Genomic DNA, 19,629 nt, shown 5'->3' on the forward strand with positions numbered 1-19,629 from the left:
TCCTGAGTCAGCTGGCATGGGCCAGTCATAGGTGTTTAATTGCAATGTAGACGTACCCTTTATGGCAGCAATAATTAATGGCACTAATAATTAATGTTCTTGCTTCAGGGAGCAAGAGTCCTCTTAATTACACTTTACCCGTGCTTACACAGAGGAAGACAGCTGGCAGACTTAGCTCTAGTTTTGTGGTAGGGTCACTCATGAGTACAGGTATAAAGGGTCTCCAGAATCACAATACTCACATCACAATATTGTATGGCCTAACTAGCAAGGGGAGTTCTGTTCTGTTCTATAAGCATTCTCATAGTGCCTTCATCACTGTAGTATCTGAACACAGTCTTGTCACAGTTAGGTATCAAAGAGCATGTGATTAAATAAGCACAACTCATGGTCCTCCTGACATCACAAGCAGAATATCTATTACTTTTTCTGTTCAGATTCTTATCCTGTGACCATCACCATGGTATCTGAGCACCTTTCATCTGTGACTTCGTATAAGTGTGAGGGGTCACAGGCCTCAACCCCAGGCCCCCAGAACGTCCTCAGACCATGACCACCACCCAGCAGCTCACCTGAGCGACTGGAAAAGAGAACCAGTGAAGTGCTAGTTCACAAAGGGTGCTGTCCCCAAAGCTCCTGATTGTGGGGGAAAACATCCATCACCTCCGACTGGCTGAGGAACTCTATTGAAACCAGGAAGTGGTACGGGCAATTGCCTGAGCTACTAGAGGTATTCCTGGTTGGCTGCTACTATGGACTCTTCCTGCTTACCTGCCTCATGCATTCCTGCCTCTTCCTGGTTCCTGTCCTCCTTATCTCAGATCCCTGTCTGTTCCCGTTTCCTGCTTTCTTGCCTCACTCCAGGTCCCTGTCCTATGCCTTACCCCTGATGCTGTCTCCAGGTCTGACGTTTGCTTGGCACCTGATACTAATAATTATGCCTGAGCACCTGTGTCCTGGTCATTACAATAAGTCTTCCAAGGATGTGTGTCTCATCAACGCTAGCTTCTTGAGAACAAATTTATCTTACCTCTTTCCTTCCATTTTCCCCCCTGTGGCTCCCCACAGAAAAATCTTGAGGGCCAAAATGCCCCAGACTATCTTCTCTGATGGGCAAGGACACCTCTACTTTTTTGTACCTAACTCAGAGGTATACTCTCTGCTTGCTTGCTTGCCTGCCCTACTGGTGTGAACAAGGAAGCCACATGTAAGATCTTTTTCTATGCTTTGGATGTGTACTACTACCCTCCCACGCTCTCTTGATCATCCCAAAACTCTACTCAGTATGCTTGCATTTAGGGGATTAAAATACAAAGCTGATGTCTAATGTCTAAAATTGGGCTCTGTTACAGCTCTTGTTAAAATGGGTCTTATTCAAAGTAGGCCAGAATAAGAAAATCACATTATGCCAGTGCTCGGCACTCTGTACTGGCTGCCACTCCAGTTATGGATTCAGTTAAGTTGTCTTGGCACTACCTATACAGTCCTAAATGATCAAAGCTATTCAGCTCCTGTACTTTGGAGATTAGAGTGGTCTAGCTACCTTGGAGACCACTTCATCAGTTTTAACCAAAAGCAACAGCAGTTACAGTTGCTGGGAACGTTCCAGTTTACAGACCATGCTGTCTTTCTCTTAGGTAATGAGGATTTATTCATCCATTAGAAGTAAATGTTATTTTTAATTAACCCAAACAGAAAAGGAACCTATTGCTTTCTATAGCAACATCAACTACCCTATCCACAAAGCAGTACAAAGAACAAAAATGCTCAAGTGATTGGTTAACCAAAGGGGGCCTACACAGTACAAGGAATGGAATGGAAGCACATTTAAATCAGCAAAAGACATAAACATTTTATATAAGATCTTTTGACTCAAAATGTGTCTCTATTCATGCCAACTTATATTTTGAGTCTAAAGTATGTGAACATCTGAGTTACTCACTGCATTTTGCTGCTTCATTATAAAAATAAGGACAACAGATTTTTCCTACATTTGAGATATACTTCTGTTTACTTATTTAAAATTAGCACAATTAATGTAAAAATATTACATGGGTTTAAGATTCATGTCCAAAAAAGAAAACATGGCAAAGTCCTGAATCAAAATTCCAGATAGAAACATATCCACATGTTGGAAAAGTTTGAATCAGGATTTAAACTTTGTGCTTCGGGACTATTTCTAGAGATTAAAGGTTCAACAGTTGGAATTGACAATACCTGAGATTTTCCAAAAAGTTGGTTTCTGTGCAGATGGCAGTAGTTACCTTCCTTTAGAATTTAGATACAGTCACTAGTGTAACCCTCCATCAGACAGCTTATAGAATCCATACCCACATTTTCTTCATTTAGGGTTTCTGGTTCTATACTCTTAAAAGGATACCCATTGATGCAGAAGACCTCAGTTTGAAACTTTTAGCTGTTTTGGGTCATGTGCATGCATGTTAATTATTAATTAATATTGTATATTGTTTGCTGATGTAAATATCAATATATTGCCAGGTCACAAAATGGTGCCCATAATAAATACAAGAATGGCAGAGAGGCAGAAATGGGGGAAGCACATGCAATTCCACCATCACAAAGAAATCTAATAGCCTGGGCTTGTTCGTGTAGGCCAGTGGTTCCCAAACTTGTTCCACCGCTTGTCCAGGGGAAGCCCCTGGTGGGCCAGGCCGGTTTGTTTACCTGCCGCGTCCGCAGGTTCGGCCGATTGCGGCTCCCACTGGCCGCGGTTCGCTGCTCCAGGCCAATGGGGAGCTGCTGGAAGCGGTACGGGCCAAGGGACGTACTGGCTGCCGCTTGCAGCGGCTCCCATTGGCCTGGAGCAGCGAACCGCGGCCAGTGGGAGCCGCAATCGGCTGAACCTGCGGACGCGGCAGGTAAACAAACCAGCCCGGCCCGCCAGGGGCTTTCCCTACACAAGCGGCGGAACAAGTTTGGGAACCACTGGTGTAGGGTCATACAGGAACAGAGGGCTAGATCCTCGGCTGTGTAAAATGACAATATTCCATTGATTTCAATGGAGCTATACAAACTTTCACCAGATAAGGACCTGGCCCATAATCTTTTATTGCACAAAGGTCGTAGTTCTCATTTTGAGCACAATGCAATTTCTCAGGGATCTGAAAACCAACTTTTAAATAATTTTATTTTTGCAGTAGCACATAGAGGCCTAATCAGGGATCAGGACCCCATGGTGCTAGGTGCTCTATAAACAGAGAATGACAAGATGGTCCCTGACCCACAATGTTTACAATCTTTAGTAAAAGGTAGAAATTTAAGCTAAAGATAAAGGAAGTCCCAGACAAAAGAATGTCACTTTAAAGATTTTTGAACCATTTCAACTTTTGGTGTCTATGACTGGGTGCATAAGAGCCAATTCCACGGGTGATCTGGGGCTGAAGCATCCACAGAAAAAAAATAGTGGGTGCTTAGCACCCACCAGCAGCCCTGTGGATCAGTTAGGGTGACCAGATGTCCTGATTTTATAGGGACAGTCCTGATATTTGGGGCTTTGTCTTACAAAGGCACCTATTACCCCCCACCCTGTCTCAATTTTTCACAGTTGCTATCTGGTCACCCTATCAGCTCTTTCCCCCGAGCCCTCCTGCCTACTGGTGGGCCTCGCTGATCAGCTCCTCCCAGTGCCTCCTGCCCGCCATGATCAGCTGTTTAGCAGTGTGCAGGAGGCACTGGAAGGGCAGCAGGGGGAGGAGCAGGGGCAGGAAGAGGCAGAGTGGGGACGGGAAGAGGTGAGGTGGAGTGTGAGTAGGGCCTGGGGCAGAGCAGGGGTTGAGCATCCCCCAAGAACTTGAGAAGTTGGCTCCTTTGACTGGGTGTTCACCCCACATATGCTGGGAGAGGGTTAATGTGAGCCTGAGAGGCCTATTAACCTGTTTGAACCTGGAGGGTGGGCCAGACCTGATTAGAAATAAAGCCCAGCTAGCAGAGAGCAGGGCTTGTTTCCATAAAGAGCTGGGTCAGGCCAGGTGGAAGTGCTCTCACTCTGGAAAGTGGCTTGAGAAGAGCAGTCAGGCAACTAAGATGAGCTGGAAGCCTGATGGGTGGTGGGAACCCTCATAAGATGCACACTGGATGAGCTCCTAAAGGAGCAAAAAAATGTGTCAGTCTCAGGGCAGTGTGGTTGTGGGAGGCACAGGAGCCTGGGCTGTGGTTGGGGTGTGTGTGTAGGCTACAGAAGTTGAGGTGCACCTGTGTGAAAGAGGTGGCTAGCTGGACGAAAGGTTTGTTGTTTATATTTGTTACTTTAGGCATTTGGTAAAGGACTCTTGGTCTCTATAGAGTCTTGCCCCTCCTGCGCTGTAAAGAATGTGGGAGAAACTGAGGCAAAGCCAACCGGGGTGCCCAATATTCCCATGTTACCTATGATAAATATTAACACTTCCTACCTTTACAGAAAGGACTTATATGCCTTAGATTGTTTTTGTATTTTCAAAATGATGGGTTATGACTTAAATCCCCTACAGCTCTGTGTTAAAACAAACAATAAATCAAAGGCTGAATTTGTATTTTTTTTTTAAAAAGGGAGATACTGAACCTAAGCAAGTATTCTATGTAGACCAAGCAGCTAATTCAAAATTAACTTATCACTCTGACATCTTGTTTCATGCATAACAAAGCTCCCATTGACTTGAGCAGCAGGATGGGGCTCAAACTGAAAAGAGAGATTGCTAGGGAGTTTACTTTGCTCTTAGCTTGTGCACAGAATTCCTATCCTTGGGACCTGGGCATGTACGTAAAGGACAATAGACTTCTAAATATTTATAGTGAAGTTTAGATAAATGATCAACAATGGAAGTAGTATGACTAGAAGCAGACTAGGCTGTGAACCGTAGGTATGAACAGCATTTGCTGATTTTTGGATTTTTTTTTTAAATCACCATTTTCCAGGATGGTATTGTACCCCATGTACTAAATAAAGTTAGAAAAAATTACTAGTTTAGCCGAAAAATATTTAACATTTGGAATGCTGACAACTTTGTACTAATTGGACAATCTTATTTCTCTATTAGACAGACAGATGGATGATGCACTCCATAAAACATTAATTCTTATTGGCACTGGTTGGCATATTAATCAATACTTGCTAAGGCAAGAATAGAATTTTAAATATTGAAGGTAGACAGACAAACATTGGCAAGTGTTATGCCGAACACATTTACTAGAGCTAAATCACTACATTTACTGTTCAAAGTATGGTTTGAAATAAGATTCAACTATGCTGGAGAGGAAGAGAAAACCTATTAAAGTTAACAATGACTGTCATGTAAGCAGACAATATTGGCTATAATTATAGGCTTAAACAACAGCATGATATGGATGGTATACAAAGTACTATGCCCCAGTGACTATGGATACACTAATGTGCCAACCAGAATTCCTGTATAGGCATGTACAAATTTCAAAATGTTATGTATTGCAACTCTGTTAGCAATACGCAGGATTGGTTCTAAAACCTAGACAGGTTGGTATGGAATCACACAACTGCAATGGGGAAAAATCCAATGGGATAAAGGTAGTACCCAAAACTTCTAAGTAAAACGTCTTCTCCAGTACAGTATACATCAACTATTGCAAAAAAGAAAATGGCTGACAAATGTTAAATTATGGAGAACTAAAAACCAACAGGTACTACACAGTGTTTTTATATACATATTATTGTACAACATATTTAAATAAAATGAACTGCAAGCATTATACCAGGTATTTAAATGATTGAAAGAATCTTTCTATGATTAGGGGGCTGAAACACATGACTTATGAGGAGAGGCTGAGAGAACTGAGATTGTTTAGTCTGCAGAAGAGAAGAATGAGGGGGGATTTGATAGCTGCTTTCAACTACCTGAAAGAGGGTTCCAAAGAGGATGGACCTAGACTGTTCTCAGTGGTACCAGAAGACAGAACAAGGAGTAATGGTCTCAAGTTACAGTGAGGGAGGTTTAGGTTGGATATTAGGAAACACTTTTTTTCACTAGGAGGGCAGTGAAGCACTGGAATGGGTTACCTAGGGAGGTGGTGGAATCTCCTTCCTTAGAAGTTTTTAAGGTCAGGCTTGACAAAGCCCTGGCTGGGATGATTTAGTTGGGGAATTGGTCCTGCTTTGAGCAGGGGGTTGGACTAGATGACCGCCTGAGGTCCTTTCCAACCCTGATATTCTATGATATTTACAACCTTCTACAAGCAACTGGCAATAAAATAACAAATAGTATATTCTAAAAACATACAGCATATCACCATAATGCACCATCAGCTATTGCATTGTGTGTCCCCCAAAAATGCATCCTTTTTTAATTACACTTTCAATTTCAATCAATACCTGAATAAAAACCCAGTATTTAATATTTTAATTTCTGGTTTGTGAGAAATTCACCTCTGACTAGAGAGTCAGTCCAAGGCCGACCCTCTGCAGATGTTAAACATTTTAATGGCAATTGCTATACTAGATTTTGTTGCTGCATTGCAGTTGAGCTTTTTCTTCTTTAAGAAATTTAAAAGCAAATCACTTTAAAGTTTCGATGGTTGAAGTGATATTTAGAAATCAGAAATTTGTGGGATTTTGGATGGTTGGTCAGTAAATGGGACATTATTTTTATCTTGGGTGCCAGAGGTTATGTTTAGATTTAAAACAACCCAAATGTTACTTGGGCTTAAACATCGCTGAGCTTTTTCACATAACTGATAGTGTGTTGAGGTCTGTGTGTTGAGGATCTTCATCACACACTGTGAGAACACCACCTCATATCCTTAGATAAATCTAATTTTGCCTAGATAAGGAATCAGTGCCTGTTAACCATGGCCCTACAGCCTGACCATGTTTTCAAATAACCAAGATAGACAAGGATCAGGACCCCAGATGATCAGTATTGGGAAACCCATAAGGCCCCAGACATCATTATGAGAACCTGATTCAACTACCCTAATGGAAGAGTCAGCTCTTCCATCTGAGAGGCTGAGATACACCATCCTATTTTGCTCCTGATCTAGCATGCTCATTAAGAATGTAGTCAGAGCTGGTTGCAAGATGGAGGGTGGCACGGAGGAGGGAGGAGAGGAGCTCCCCCATCAAAATATCCCATAGCCCAGTGGATAGGACACTCACCTGAAAGGTTGCAAACCCCTATTTAAATTTCCTCTCTACTTCAAGTCCCCCCTCCACCTGAAGGGGGGTTACACACATCCCATGTGAATAACATTTAGCCTTGCTGTTATTGGTATGAGTGGGGAGGAGTTGCTGATGCTGCTAGCTCACTTAGAGGGGTCTGGTCTGGTAGGTGGGATCTGAGAATGTTTTCTAGATCAGGTGAGTTAGATGGAGAAACCTTGCTCTGGGATTTAGGTGTCTCGGTGCCTAGAGGGAGGCTGTCGTGCACATGCTTAGAGGCATAAACATAGGTATTTATGGAACTTTTACTGCAAAAAATTAGGCTCTGAGTGAGTATAGGTGCCCACAGGGTTCAGGCATCTGAGTGTGGGTTTTGTGAATCTCAGCAGGGCTTGATTCTGGGATTTTGGTGCCTAAAGTGGCAGTTAGGTACCTAAGTTCTTTTGTGAATCTAGCTTAGTGTCTGCTGCAGAGGCTGAAGTAGCATCTACTGGCCTCTGTCATAGAAATTCTATATGTCTTTACAAAACCCTTACACAGAAGATCAGACTCAGTGGCCAGATATCGGCTTTATCTCCAATTTAACAGTGCAGTTGCCTTTTGACATAAAAATTGAGGTACAGTGAAGAATTAGGCAATTAAACAAGCTGGAGCACTTGTGTGTGTGTGGGGGTGCTAGGTAGTGGCTTATGGGAGTTGGGGCCATTTCTCTAATTGTCCTCAAAGGAGAAGCCTTTGAGACCTCTAATACGTCTAGGTAGTGAGGAGATAATGAAGAAGGACCTCTGTGTGACAACAGGGCAATGACTAGCATGCCAAAGGGAGACCTTGGGAGGCCCAAGCTAAAACAATTTCTTGCCTTCAGTAGAGTAGATGACCTGATCTGCCATCCCAGGTATTGCAAAGGACAAGGTTATCTTTGCTTTCCTACTGGTGTTCCCTTTTAGGGTTTTAAGGTATGAATCACATTAGTTTTGTGCTAGGGATTTTAAACCACTTCCTCTCTGTCAACCCTAATAAAGTCCTCTTGAGTGTTAGGAGTATGAGAGTATTTTATTAGAACTCATCAATTACTAAGATCTCTATCGCCTCAAGATTGAAGCACCTCTATTGATTGCCTTTTATCCTGTCGTAATACCTAGTGGTAGACCATAAGGTAAACAGAAGAGCATAGGCAACAAGAAGAATAGGAGAAATCCAATGGTGGGACTGGACACAATATGCAAAGGGATGAATTACTTGCTCAGTGAATATCAATTAAAGCAGTTCTTAAACACCAGCCTCACTATTTTTTAAATGTACTTGTACAGTCAGATTTCAAAATAATAATCTATTATGTTTAAATATTTCAGTGCTTCCTAGGAACTGTAAAACATACCTTTTGCAGTAAAGATAAAATGCATCTCCTCAGATTTTAAGTATAACCATGTGTAAGTCTTAAAGGATGGCATATAATTAACTCCTTACACTGCAAAGTAAATGATTATCCAATACAAGAAACAATGTACATAGTTTAATTATCTGAGAGGAAAACAATTACATAACTAGATGGGCAATATTCTACATGCTTATTAGGGAAGTTAGAAGGGATTCTACTAACTAGATTTCATTACCAGGCTTGTTAGCATCATCTTACTTTTTGAGTGATTTAAAATTCTTTAGTTCTACAAGAAAAGTAGTCCTTTAACCAGACCCATTGTACACTTACTGGATTATATTTTACCTCACCATGCCACATCTGAAGAAAATAAATCCTTTTTCTTTGTTCCCCCATGCACAGAGCTTTCAAAAATAGGAGGTGGGGGGGAATCATCAAAAAATGAAATAGAGTTCACCTTCAAAGTACTGCATGTGACTAGAAATAAAATAATTCCATTTCATGGAGTGATATATTTTTAATGCTTTTTCTACCTTCAGATTTACTACCATGTCAGAAAAGTAACTTAAAATCTACAGCCAGGAAAAGGAAGGGAGATATTTGTACTCCCTCCCTGAACAGAATATTACCGAACCTTCCACTGTCTAGATTATTTGTTCATGGGATGCAGCACAGAGATGATTTTCTTTGACCTTTAACCTGTTGTTTCATAAAGTCTGAGTCAGCAAAAACTTCTCCAACTACACCAATGCAAATTTTATCAGTTTATAAGCGCTGCTTGGCCTTTATAAACCCAATTATCACAGTCTGAGATTCTGATATAAAAATATGATTTTGTATAACTCACACTGAATGAACTATATTGCATCACTTGGAAATTTAGTATCTTGCACAAAAATTGTTCTCTTTGGTACACTTCTCTTTAGAGTTCAGTGAAGTTACTTCGGTAAAGTCAGAGTATCTGAGAAGACTATTACTCCCTCTGTTTGACATCTTTTAAACTGCAATTAGGAATGTGAAAGCCAGTCTGATAAAAAATGTGATCCAGTGTGTTTTTTTTTAATCTAATACTCTAAACAATTTATTTTTGGAAGTTCCCAAAGATTCAGGTACAACAGGAGCCCAGGGTAAAACTCACCCCTGTGCAGAGGGTCACCAGAAGAGCTATGTGCTATTTTAATGCGACTTCCCTCAGATTGTAAATGAAGCTTGAGCTGGCCCAAGGTTAAACTACCTTAAGTGCCTAGAAGCCCCAGTGAAGTCAATGGGACTTGGGTGCACACAGCTCTTGGTGGATTAAATCCATCATTTACCACAGCACAGACTGAAATACTCTCTGCTCTAGAGAATTCTTAAGGAGTTTGCCTTCTAGCTTTTTCCAACCCTGCCTGCCTTCCTAACTTGAAAGGGGGTTCTATAACTCATTATCCTCTTAGGTGCTAAGGTTATAGGCAAAATATATGTTCCTTGGTGATGATAAACTGTGGAGGTTTTAGTTTTCATGTCACATTTTTTCATCTTGAACAAGGAAATTCCCAGAACTACATATGATAGCTAAACAAGATGAAAGATTGACTGAAGTAAATTAGCAAAGCTGGATGGAGAAGATTTCATGGAGCTTGTTTACACTGAGGCCTATGAATCATTACCTGCCACTGGACACCTACCCTGAGGATTTAAGTGGGACTTAAATGGGACATAGACCTTGTTCAGGACCTCTGCAGAGGAATTAATTTTACCTGTTGTGCTGACCTCTGGGCAGTGTTTTAACTTTCACGAAGACTAAAATGTATAAGGCAAAGGAGAAAACAGTACTTAATAACATGTGACGAAGTCAGGCTGCATGGTTGGAAGAGGGTGGTCTTATTGGGTACTGGGAAGTGGGTGGGTATGTTAGCCCTAGAATGATAAAGGTCCTTTTTCTGACAAGCTGACGAGGGGTTACCCCACGTCAATTAGGGATAGCTGAGTCCTATTAAGGGCAACCTGAACCTTTTTAAAACCCCTCCTGGTAACATTGGGAGCTGAGACAAGCTGCTGCAAGGTAAGTGGTGACAGGGACACAGACTGCTCCAGGGTGAGAGGTTGTCCTCCCTCCCTCCGCACAGGGGAAACAATCAAAACAGAGTGCCTGTTTAGGGGAAGGACTGACACCCCTCTCCAGCAAGGGGGCAGGGAAAAGTACTCCCCTTTGTTTCTGTGTCTGTAAATTTGTTTGATGGAGGAACAGTCTTTACGCCTGCCCTGAAGCCTACCTTGAAAATATTGATAATTAAACAGAGAGGGGAGACAAACCCTGTCCAGAGTGGGGCTGATTTACCCTGTCTGCACCCTTCCCCAGTGTGGGAAAAGTGCTAAGTTTGGCAAGAAGGAGGAGGTGCCTTGCCACACATATTATCTTTTAAATTAACACAGGTGATATGAAAATCTTATTATTTCATTAAGACTAATGGAAGAATTTCATTCTCCTTTTTTTTTAAAAAATAGCTATTTTCTGAACAGTCAGAATTGGGATTGCCTTCAGCTTTCTAACTACTTATCAGCAGCAATGCTCCATGGTGGCCAGACTAATAGAGATGTGAGTTTAGAGAATCACTGTGTTGTGAGCAGATAAAATAAGACTAATATTCAATGCCATCCTCTATTTTCATAGTAAGCATATGAAAGAGAACATGTACATACTAGTCAGCTAGACCATAATGCCAGTATATGTATGCTATATTTTGTCTGATTCAAGATGTTGCACATAGGTAGTGCATTAGCTGAAAAGGCAAATAGTAAGATAATTAGCCATAAATTAGCCTTGATCCAATGGAGATAATGACATAAATTCACTGTAAAAAAAAAAAAAACCATACTGAATATCTGTGATTTTAGCAGTCTCTAGCAACTACAGTTTGCTGTGGTCAGTGATCTAGAGAGTACAGTGCACACTAGGATTCTGTTAATTCAGGAAGGGCTGAATTATACCTTTGTTCAAGGGATCTCTCTGGTCTGTGGATACTTTACGAAATGTCTCTATTTGTAATACCTATTGCTGTTTGGAACTGCTGGGTCACTGCTCAAGGTATATGGCAGCAACAAGTGGTGTGTCCAGGGGAAAATGTCATTAGCAGATGTTACAACTACACAATCGAAAAGACAGATTCTTTGATGTGCCAAGATATGCTCAGTGCAGGATTAGAGTGTCAGGGAGAAAATTATGCCTCCCTGATTCTCATGGTGCATTTATAGTGCCCCTCCCCAATCAGAATAAATTAGTTTAGTGGTTGTGTGATGGGTGGGCATCCCTTCCCACTGACAGGTGAGACAGTTAAAGGGCTAGTTAGTCCCATTCACTTCACCTGTGTGGTAATTAAGTAATTTTGTCAACCAGAGAAGATGGCACTCATGACGGATCAGGTGACCTTCATCAGATAGACAGACACCTGGACCTTATAAATAATCTGAGAACCACAGGAGGGCTGGATCCTGGGACAGTCTGAAGTGCTACAGATAGTTGGAGGTTTCAGGCTGATTTAGGCTCAGTAGGCCACTGTTTCATACTAGAGCTGGGGAAAGGCTGTGGAATCACAGGAAAGAGTTGAGGACAGGGCTGGGAGGATAGGTTAATTCCTTGGGATTTTGGAATATAACTAGACATTTTGTTACCTTTCTCAGCTGGTGGGCTGAATGAGGTGCAAAGACAAATGCCCTGCAGGTGTGCTGGAGATGAAAAACCCTGCAACATTACACACAGATACAAGGGTGTACACTTGTGGTGAGAGAGAACAGCCTGTAATGATGCACAAACTTCTGCCAAGTGGCTGAAGTCCCTATGGGAAATTGTGAATTGGCATAGCACAGGTGCTCACCTCCCATGCCACCTCTGTGTAAGGAGCAGTGGATGTAGGATCTGATTACACTTGCTGCATGCTAGCTCAGAGCTTCCCAGTGCTGCAGGAATTCTCTGTTGGTCAGTTAGGGCCTTACTCTGTCTCCTGTCTGGCAGGAAGTGGCTGGCACTGGAGGAGAAAACGTGGGCCTGAAAGTGCAGCCAACTTGATATTAGCTATAGTAGTGCTGAATAGATTAATCATCAAGGAAATACTGTTGGTATCTACAAAGAGAGCTCTGAATACTGGAGGAAAATGGCTAGGGAATAGCATCACTGAAAAAAATTGGAATTCAGTGAGTCATCAACTGAATTCAAACTGATCTAGTACAATAGCAGTATAGCATGGAAAAATAAAAACTGTTCTTCTGTATGACCTTGATCCTTCCTGAACTCCATGACTTCAGTAAGTGAGTCACTGCTATGTGGGGCTGGGGTGTAGGAGTATTGTGGGTGTTTTTTTTCTTTTTTTGCGGGGGAGGGAGGAGGGAGATGCATTTTTCAAAATCCATAGATAAAATGGAGAGAAACCTGAGCAACAAGAGTGACAAAAGATTTCAAAAACATGAGTTACAGCGTTTGGAAAGGTTCTGGGAACTGACCATCTTCAGACTAGAGACAAAGTGGGGAGAGGTGATAAATGTTTACAAATCCATAAAGGATACTGGACTGGGAGGCAATTACACTCATTAATTCTTCAGTTCTCAGTGACTAATGGGCTGAGACTATTGTAGCCAAGCTGTTTACATTATGGCTCAGTCATCTGTTTGCAATGCATGGAGATAAGGAGGGGTGGTGTTACCCTGAATTCCCTTCCCAAAAAAGACCAGTACAGGTGTGATTGGCCCACAGATGGGTGAGAACAGGTCCATAGCGTGTCTCCCTAGAGGACCTTTCTTTGTCAACAAGTCTGTTGCTTGACTTTCTGCATGAAAGGGATCCCGTTTGCAGTAGCCTGTCACCTTCAACATAAGGATGTCAGCAGGATGAAAGGCCAAATTACTGATGTAGGATGGTGAGAGGTGAGCACTCTGAAGAAGTGAATGCAGATTCATGCCAAAATGGCAGCAACTCCGTAAGGGCATTACGTGCCCATGCTAAATGTTTGTTGAGGATACAATGCAGAATTCCAATCCACATGCCACTGCTGCCAATTCTGCATTGTTGTTCAGAATGAGAGTGCAATTGAAGGACTGAGATCATGAGAGAAGGTATGCCTATGAGCAGATCATAGAATATCAGGTTTGGAAGGGATCTCAGGAAGTCATCTAGTCCAACCCCCTGCTCAAAGCAGGACCTAATCCTCCACTAAATCATCCCACCAGGACTTTGCAAGCCTGATCATAAAAACCTCTAAGGAAGGAGATTCCACCATCTCCTTAGGTAACCCATTCCAGTGCTTTATCACCCTCCTAGTGAAAAAGTTTTTTCCTAATATCCAACCTAAACCTCCCCCACTGCAACTTGAGACCATTACTCCTTGTTCTGTCATCTGGTACCACTGAGAACAGTCTAGATCCATCCTCTTTGGAACCCCCTTTCAGGTAGTTGAAAGCAGCTATCAAATCCCCCCTCATTCTTCTCTTCTGCAGACTAAATAATCCCAGTTCCCTCAGCCTCTCCTCAGAAATTGTGTGCTCCAGCCCCCTAATAATTTTTGTTGCCCTCTGCTGGACTCTTTCCAATTTTTCCACATCCTTCTTGTAGTGTGGGTCCCAAAACTGGACACAGTACTCCAGATGAGGCCTCACCAATGCCGAATAGAGGGGAATGATCACGTCCCTCGATCTGCTGACAATGCCCTACTTATACAGCCCAAAATGCCATTAGCCTTCTTGGCAACAAGAGCTCACTGACTCATTTCCAGCTTCTCGTCCACTGTAACCCCTAGGTCCTCTTCTGCAAAACTGCTGCCTAGCCACTAAGTCCCTAGTCTGTAGCAGTGCATGGGATTCTTCCGTCCTAAGTGCAGGACTCTACACATGTCCTTGTTGAACGTCATCAGATTTTTTTTTTTTTTTGGCCCAATCCTCTAATTTGTCTAGGTCCCTCTGTATCCGATCTCTGTCCTCCAGCGTATCTACCACTCCTCCCAGTTTAGTGTCATCTGCAAACTTGCTGAGGGTGCAATCCACACCGTCCTCCAGATCATTACTGAACAAAACTGACCCCAGGACTGACCCTTGGGGCACTCCGCTTCACTCTGGCTGCCAGCTAGACATGGAGCCATTGATCACTACCTGTTGAGCCCAATGATCTAGCCAGCTTTCTGTCTACTTTATAGTCCATTCATCCAGCCCATTCTTCTTTAACTTGCTGACATATAAATCCCAAACTCACGATAGGGTTTGCCTTGTTTATAGGAGCTTGAACTATTCACAAAAACATTCAGTCTCCTTTAAATTAATAGTGGAAGGCAGGAGCTTAACAGTTCCCGTTATCTTGTCAGTGGAGATACTGGGCACTCATATGGTTCCCCTTCATATAACAAGCTAGCAGGCAAGGGAGATTGCTCACTTCTATTACAGGGATAAGATATTATGCTGTGTGCTAGGCGAGAGTTTGACACTTGTTCATCCTTGACTCTATCTGAGAGTAGGAAACTGACCGGGGTGTAATATGATGTGGATTGAGCCAATCAAAAAGGTAAAATATTTAATAGCACTGCTAGTGGTGGGCAGATACCACTCACACAGTGAATACTTAACTTCTATAGTGGCATTCTCCTGGAAGTATATACAACAGTTCTCCCGGGAGCATAGGCCACAATTTCCCGTGTCCTCCTTGGGACACTACTGCTGCCGCAGCAATATCACTAACCCACACTTCTAAGTGACAGGGTTTAGTATTGTCTGTCTGGCGTTAGCCATCAATTCCTTAAGGGCAGCTTCTGCCTCAGCATGATGGTCTGTCCATTTCCAATGGGCATTTTCTTTAAAAGCTTGTATAGGGGAGTGGCCATCATTGCGTAGTTGGGAATAAAATCCCAGAGATACCCAGTGAGTCCTAGAAAGGACTGAAGGGTAGATAGGTGGGTTGCCCTTGCCAAGCCTACCTCTTGCTGCAGAGGTGTAGGACCTTTGCTAGACAGGGTGATGCCAAGGAAGGAAACTTCCTAGGTTAATAATTGTGTTTAGTCAGGTTAATGCAACACTTCAGCCAGGCTTTCAAGATGCTACTCTTGGGTTACTGTCATGAAGCAGATGTCAGTTCTGTATTGAAATAAGGCAAATTGTCTCTTTTCTAACCTATCTTGTTTCATCTGTAGATGGAAAATTGAGGACAAGTTATGATACCTTTGGAGCAAATTGTTCCAGGTGTAGTGTTGATCTCCAAAGGCCAATATAAATTTGCTTTTGCATTTCCCCACAAGGGGAAGGGACCAAACCCCATTGTTAATGTCAAGAGTGCAGAACCCTTTTGAATCCGGGATTAAATGATATGAGCAAATCTGGCATTGTAGCAACTGTAGCTTCACATGCAGGTGAACTGACTGATTGTAAACTTGATCAAGAGATGCCAGGAACTGGCAGTTTCCTTACTGGCCAAATTGGGGGACTATATTTGATAATTTTTTTAATTGCCCCCTGTTCTAGAAGGGATATAATATCAGCTGCAGTATAGGGCTTTGCCTCATGTGGGGATAAATATTTTTTTGTAGAGGAGGGTTATTCTCTTCTCCACATATTGCAGTGGCTATCCTACTTCTGTCATGCTTATGTCTTCTGCCCCAGGGGCCTGGGCTCCTGTGGATTGATTTCCACCTCCATTAGCTCCTGGGCCATCACTCATCCCAGGGGGCATGTGAGTACCTGTGGCTCCTTGGCTGTTTTGGCTTAGGCAGCTCTTGGACTGTCTGATTGCCAGCCTCTTGGAAGGTCATTTGTAACTGTTGTCTGGTAACCATTGCTACTGGACTCCTCCCCTCTCTCCTGCCCCCAAAGGTACATCAGCCTTTCCCTTTTACTCAGCTGCTATGGGATGTAGAGGTGTGACTTGTGTTTCTAGGGTGCTGGGCCCAGGTTACACCCCTCTGGATCACTGACCCAGCTAAGGCTTAGGGAGATGGAGTGGGAATTATTTCCAGGTCTGGTGACAAAACAGGCATTTCGGGGGGGTGTACAGGCTCTCTTTCCTGCAGACACCAACTGGCCCTACAATGTGGGGTTGAGCTTTCCTGATATTTCAAGGCCAGGCTGATATCTGGGCTTGGTTTAGGAGCTCTTTTGCCAAGGCCTTCAGTTCTTTTTGGGGTTATGCCATTATCATTGGGGAACATGAGTGGCTGCTGGTTGCGCTCTGGTTAATTGATACATATCTAACTGTTTTGGAGAGTCTGCCCATTCTGTTTCCTCTAGAGACTCTGGAGAATGTGGCAATCCCAGACCTCTAGTCTGACATTGCAGCTCATGCTTTATGCACAGCAACTCCTCCTCTTCTAAAATGTCAGGCTTGCTCTAAACCCCCAACATGTGTTTCCAGTTCCTCTACAAGCTTTTGCCTCTGCCACTGGGTGGCCCTTGTTTTTCTTCCTCCAGAGCCAGCTGGCTCCCTCTGTATCTCTCCTTTAGTTTCCTGCAGCCTGTCAACTGATGCTACATTCAAACTGACAACTGTAGTCACCTGGCTGCATCGTTCCTGTCATTACACTTCCTCTCAATATCTGACTACTGCTGTAATTCATACAGCTGATCAATTTCCCCTTTTAGCTTATTAGCCGAAGTGTCCAATGTCTATATTTTTTGGCTTGCAATAGCTATGCCTTTAAGATTTGCCAAAATAACTTGGTTCTATTAATAATAGATTATTAAAATCAGCAGATGGCATTCCTTCTTGCCAATTGTTCCCTAACCAATTTACAATTCTGTCTCCTATTGGAACCACTCTGATTGTAGGGTCCCCTTGAATTAATTATACGTAAGTACAAGAGCATGCATACACAAATGTAGGAATACACAAATTACTAAGAACACAAATATACTATCTAACTTATACCTCCGTCTCTGGTCAGTTAAGACAGGAATGGTGGTGAGCTCCTAGGTGTTCCCCTCACTTTCCCGCTTTACTTGAAGGGGAAGTTCTTGGAAGCTGTTCCTTTCCCACTTGTGAAAGTGTCTGATCGCTGTTACCTCACTGAGGTGAGAAGGTGACAAGCGTAACAGCCAAACATAGCTGATCCCACCCAGGGAAGTTCCCTGTTTCTTTCTCTCACCTTCACAAAGAAGTAGTGCTACAAACTACTTACTACTAATCTTTCAGTTTAGTGCTTGACTGATGCATAGACTGCCCAGAGAACGAGGTTGTCTTGGATGACCCAGAAGTCTCTTGCATTTAACCAGCTTTGTCTTGGAGGACTCAAAAGTCTGGACTGCATCTCACACCAATCCTGTTTGGGACACCAAAGTAGCTTGATCAGTAATTGTAAGTATGTATGAGGATTATTAATATTTTAGCACAAATGTCTTCCTTTCAGGTGGCTACACAAGTTTCTTGTTCATTGTAGAATTGTGGTGGTAATGGTGATAATGAATGTAAATACAAGCATCACTTGATGGTGAAATAAGTCCATTCATTAATATCTATACACAGCACAGAGATCGAGTTCTTAAGACTTGAAACGCACTCACAGTCTGAAGTCCTATGGAAAACCAAGATCCTGTTCTTTTCACAAATGAGCTGGCTGGCACTGTATCAGGAACCTCACACATCCAACATTTAGGGAACCAAGTCAAATCCCATTCTTTATGTACCGTAACTACATGGATGTCCATATATGACCCTTTTCCTTATCATAAACTTTATTCCTGCCCCTACCTATGTGGCGTTCCAGGTATCCATAACTGTACTTCTGGTCACTGACCTAAGCAGTTGTCAATCAATTTTTTAGACTGCAGTGACATATGCTTTATTAACTGCCTAATTACTAGTTAGAGTATTGCAAATTGCCCCACACTGTCCCTCTAAAATAACTTTTGCAAGCTTGCAGAGTACATCTCCTTCCGTGGGGACTTCTTTGCACAGAATGAGAAGATGAGTTCATGGATTGGGGATAAGTCCTCAGGCCTGCATTAACTTAGCCAAAGACTTGATTTTTAGTTAACTAAAGCCTACCATGCCAGGCCTCTCACTAATAAAACAGACTTTTCTATAGTAAAAAAGCCTAACAACCCAATTATTTGTGGGGGTTTTTTTTACTTGCTCCCCAGCATGTTTCAGTCTAATAAGCGTTAAACCTATCAACATTGTACTCCATAATGTCTTTACCAATATTTTTTTTCTGAGAGAGCAAAAGGGTGAAATATCAAATTTACAAATAAAAACAGGGTCATAGGTCAACACGATAGTATGGAAAAGGTCAATAAACAGAACCAGCTTTAAAACAAGATGTACAGTTAAAAATGAAATAAGTTTGCCAAGGAAGGCTGTTATGGGTGGCTTATGGATAACTCTTCTACAACATCCCACAATAGGCTTGAGATACTCATTAAAGGTCCAGCATGCTAGGGGACTGCTCCTGCTCCATGCACCATGGCCTTGCCTCCACACCCTTTGAGATGTACTGAGGGAACATCAGTTCCTGGGCTTACCCAAGCATGGAGACTGCAACTGCAAGAGGCCCTTGCTTGAATGATGTAAAGAACAAGGGATGCTCCTAGGCACTTCTTCTTTCATTGACACCTATGTATGGGCTAATCAGTCTGTGCTGATATATTTATGGATGATTTTAAAATTATTTCAATGGGGCAGAAATTCTCAGCTGGTAATAATCAGCATAGCCCCATCAGGCCCTTTATGTTTAGTAGTTTTCTTTCCCCATCAGGTATTGAAACTGGATATTCTGTCTGATAAATTCTTTGGGGAGACTTCTGCTAGTATTCTGGATCGCAGATTAATAGGAATTAGTGATGGGAAAAGTCTAGGTTATTTTATCTATTCTGGTGATTTAAGATTTCTCCTCAGTGTATTCTTTCTTTCTTTTTTTTTTTTTAATTAACTCAAGCAAAGGAGTTTCCACTGTTTCCCTTGGGAGAGCTTAGACCTCATTGCCAGGGAAGCTTTATAGATACTCAGGGTGAAATTCTGTTACACCAGTGTAAATCCCATTAATTTGAGGGAATGTGGTACCCATGTAACTGAGCACAGGATTCTTCCTCTCTTCCCCCTCCCCCGACTCTTACTTTGCTCCCTTTCCCTTTCCTATAATTAAAGACTTTTTGACTCCTCTTGGCCCCTGTATCTAGCAATTAGTTATTA

The 19,629-nt window shown here is 42.4% G+C and overlaps 1 long non-coding RNA gene across 1 annotated transcript in view; it reads left to right on the forward strand.

Annotated features, from left to right (window-relative positions):
* Window positions 1–592: 592 nt before the first annotated feature.
* LOC123367060 overlaps window positions 593–19,629 on the forward strand; it is a 72,205-nt gene continuing 53,168 nt past the window's right edge. Inside the window, exon 1 of the long non-coding RNA XR_006578290.1 lies at window positions 593–702. This is a non-coding gene — a long non-coding RNA (uncharacterized LOC123367060). The remainder of the gene's footprint in view (window positions 703–19,629) is intronic.

Source organism: Mauremys mutica, chromosome 3 (genome assembly GCF_020497125.1).
Source record: "Mauremys mutica isolate MM-2020 ecotype Southern chromosome 3, ASM2049712v1, whole genome shotgun sequence".
NCBI classification, from domain to species: domain Eukaryota; kingdom Metazoa; phylum Chordata; order Testudines; family Geoemydidae; genus Mauremys; species Mauremys mutica.